Source organism: Dipodomys ordii, unplaced genomic scaffold, assembly GCF_000151885.1.
Source record: "Dipodomys ordii isolate 6190 unplaced genomic scaffold, Dord_2.0 Scaffold32, whole genome shotgun sequence".
Taxonomy (NCBI): Eukaryota; Metazoa; Chordata; class Mammalia; order Rodentia; family Heteromyidae; genus Dipodomys; species Dipodomys ordii.
The window spans coordinates 16784226-16787621 of record NW_012267248.1 but is presented as its reverse complement, the minus strand read 5'-3'; the positions used below and the strand labels follow the sequence as shown (position 1 = coordinate 16787621).

The window sequence follows — 3396 nt, the reverse complement described above, 5'->3', positions numbered from 1 at the left end:
GTGTGTGTCCTGACCAGGCGGTGCGGCAGTAGACACCCTGCCTGCTGTGCTCAGAGAAGTCAGGAGAGCCTCAGAGAGTGGGACAAGGCGAGCCTGGGTCTTCTGGAATGAGAAGACTCCGAAGGGACTTAGACGGAGGCAGGGAAGAGGACAAAACCCCCTGGCAAGTATTAAGTAGGAACTAGAAGGCTGAGAAAATACATTTTGTCCTCTTAAACATGAAAGTAAATGAGCACAATTGCTTCCTTTTCCTTTCAGCTAATAATTAAGGGAAGAAGTAGATCTTCAAAAAAAAATATGTTTTAGCTGGGCGCTGGTGGCTCACACCTGTAATCCTAGCTACTCAGGAGGTTGAGATCTGAGAACTGCGGTTCAAAGCCAGCCCGGGCAGAAAAGTCCATGAGACTCTTTTCTCCAATAAACCACTAGAAACCTGGAAGTGGTACTGTGGCTCAAGCAGTAGAGTGCTTGCCTTGAGCTGAAGAGCACAGGGACAGCACCCAAGCCTTTCATTATTATGAATGCTATGTAATGGTGGGGGCGGGGGAGAAATGGGGGGGGTTGCAGTTACATAAATCAGGAAGTTGATCTTTCTAATGTCCTGTGTACCTTATTGATGGCTTAGGTCAGGACCCAAAAGAAACCTCTGCTCTGACAACCATAATTCCTCAGCCCCAGGGGTGCTTTGAAGGACCATTGTGTAGGGGGCACTGCTCCCTAGCCCCCAGTGGCGCGTTTCAGGTGCCACATTCTCACAGTGCTGTGGGCTCCCAGCATAGCCCCCCTCCCCCCAGGAACAGGAGCTGGCTAGTTACCTCACCTTCTGAACCCTTCTTAATCTGAGATGTTAAACAGCCCGGAGTTGGGCTCTGAAGCCCTGGACAGCGCTGCTTCCTGTGGAAACGTGCCTCCCTCCTCTTACATCTTCATTGCCTTCTTCTTTTCTTTTCTTTTTTTTTCTTAATGTGTATGGTAGTGGGGTTTGAACTCAGGGCCTTACACTTGCTAGGTAGACAGATGCTCTACCACTTGAGCCACACCCCAGCCAATTGCCTTTTTCTAATGTGTACTGCAGGTGACCTGCTACATGGCTCTAAGAGCCAGCAGAGACACATCAGAATGACTGTCCTCTTTGGATGCACTCTCCAGTGGCCTGCTTTTCACACAATGTGTGGAGTGTTCGACCAGGAGCTGTCTGGTTCAGGCATGTGCCAGATAAATGCTATCAGTGTGTAGCGTCTCTTACTGTGCCAAGGCTCTTGGGCCTGACTTGTTTTCCACAGCTCCAGCTGTCCTTTTAAGGAGAAACTTTGTGATAAGATAGATCGGGAGAAATGAGGTCTGCAAAACCATTGTCAGGAATCCACAGAAGCCCAGTGTATTCATGAAGAGCTTGATTAAAGCCACACAGGCACACTTTGCTGTGCTCTAAGCCTTGCATTCCTTTGATAATTTGCAACACTTAATAAAAAGAAAAAGGAAAGGAAAAAGAAAAAAGGAAAGAAAGGGGAAGGAGGAGAGGGAAGGGGAGAAAAGGAAAAAGGAGGAGGGAAGGGAAGGGAAGAAAGGGGAGGGGAAGAGAAGAGAAGGGAAGAAAAATAGGAAAAATAATAAATGTGCATAAGGTTTGTCATAGCAAAATACTAGAAACAAATATTGTTTAATTATTGAATAATGACATTAGTCATATTTAAAATGTCATTATTCAAAACAATGACATCAGCTGGGTGCCGGTGGCTCACACCTGTAATCCTAGCTACTGAGGAGGCTGAGATCTGAGGATCATGGTTCAAAGCCAGCCCCGGCAGAAAAGTCTGTGAGACTCTTATCTCCAATTAACCACTAGAAAACCAGAAGTGGCACTGTGGCTCAAGTGGTAGAGTGCTCACCTTGAGTTGAAGAGCGCAGGGATAATGCCCAAGTCCAGAGTTTGAGCCCCATGACCAACAAATAATAATAACAATAATAATAATGATGATGATGATGATGATGATGACATTAGTCACATAAGTTATGATGGCAAAGCCGTACAATGAAATAGTAAGCAACTGTTTAAAAAAATATAGAGCTGGGCACCAGTGGCTTATGCCTATAATCCTAGCTATCCAGAAGGCTGAGACCTGGAGGATCATAATACAAAGCCAGCTCAGGCAGAAAAATCCACAAGGCTTTATCTCCAATTAGCCAGCAAAATACCAGACTGGAGGTATGGTCCAAGTAGTAGAGCACCATCTAAGATAAAAAAAAGACTTGTATTCAACTCCTGTCACCATATATATATATATATGTATATGTGTATCTATCTCTCTCTCTATAATATATATGAAGGTCTTTATAAATTGATAAGGAGAGATCTCTGATATATTCCTAAGTTTAAAAATTCAAAGTGCAAAAGACTACAGTAGCATAATATCAAGGTAAATATGTAGCTATAAAAGAGAACACATTACAAAATAGTCTGAGTAGTGAGGTGGGGAGAATATGTATGTACATTCACTTGGATGTTAATAACATGCTTTGAAGGAACAAAAATACCTTCACAGGCATCTAGAACAATAGAGGAATGATTGCCCTGGGCTATGCTTGAGCCAACCACATGTGAAGAGAAACTTTCAGACACCCAGCATGGACCTCTGTGGGGTGGTGTCTTCATGTCCATACTTCACTAGGAACTGTTGAAGGGTATGCAAGATGGACCTTGCAAAATTAAGGAACTGGAGCAACAGTCTTCAAGTATTCAAAGGATTATCATGTGAAGGACTTTCTCAATAGCGCCATCATTCTGCCATGCAAGGTAGTACATGGAAAAAGCTCAGCAGCATGTAGTGTCACTCAAAATGATAAAAACTCTCCAATGGCATTCCACTCCAATGATGGACCAGGTTGCTTCCATAGTGTATGATTTCATTTATATGAAGGTCAAGAATAAACAAAACTAAGCCAGGGGTCAGTGACTCACACCTGTATTCAGGAGGCTGAGATCTGAGGCTCACAATTCCAAGCCAGCCCAGAAAGAAAAGTCCACGAGACTTATTTCCAATTAATCATCAAAAGGCAAGAAGTAGAGGTGTGGCTCAAGTGGTAGAGCCCTAACTTTGAGCAAAAAAGCTAAAGGTCAGCACCTGGGTCCTGAGTTCAAGCTCTAGTACTGGCACTGAGTAAACAAACAAAACTAAGCCAGACCAGTGGCTCAAGCCTGTAATCTAGCTATTCAGGAGGCAAGATCTGAGGGTCACAGTTCAAAGCCAACCAAATAAGGAAGTCTGTGAAACTCTTACCTCCAATTAAACACCACAAATAGCACTGAGGCTCAAATGACAGAGTACCAGCCTTGAGTTTAAAAGCTAAGGGACAGGGCCTGGGGAGGTGGCTCAGTGGTAGAGTGCTTGCCTTGCA

The 3396-nt window shown here is 44.1% G+C and overlaps 1 protein-coding gene across 1 annotated transcript in view; it reads right to left on the bottom strand.

Moving 5' to 3' along the window:
- The window catches only part of Gabrr2 (gamma-aminobutyric acid (GABA) A receptor, rho 2), a 29124-nt gene that overhangs the window by 12765 nt on the left and 12963 nt on the right, over positions 1-3396 (bottom strand). The window lies entirely within an intron of this gene.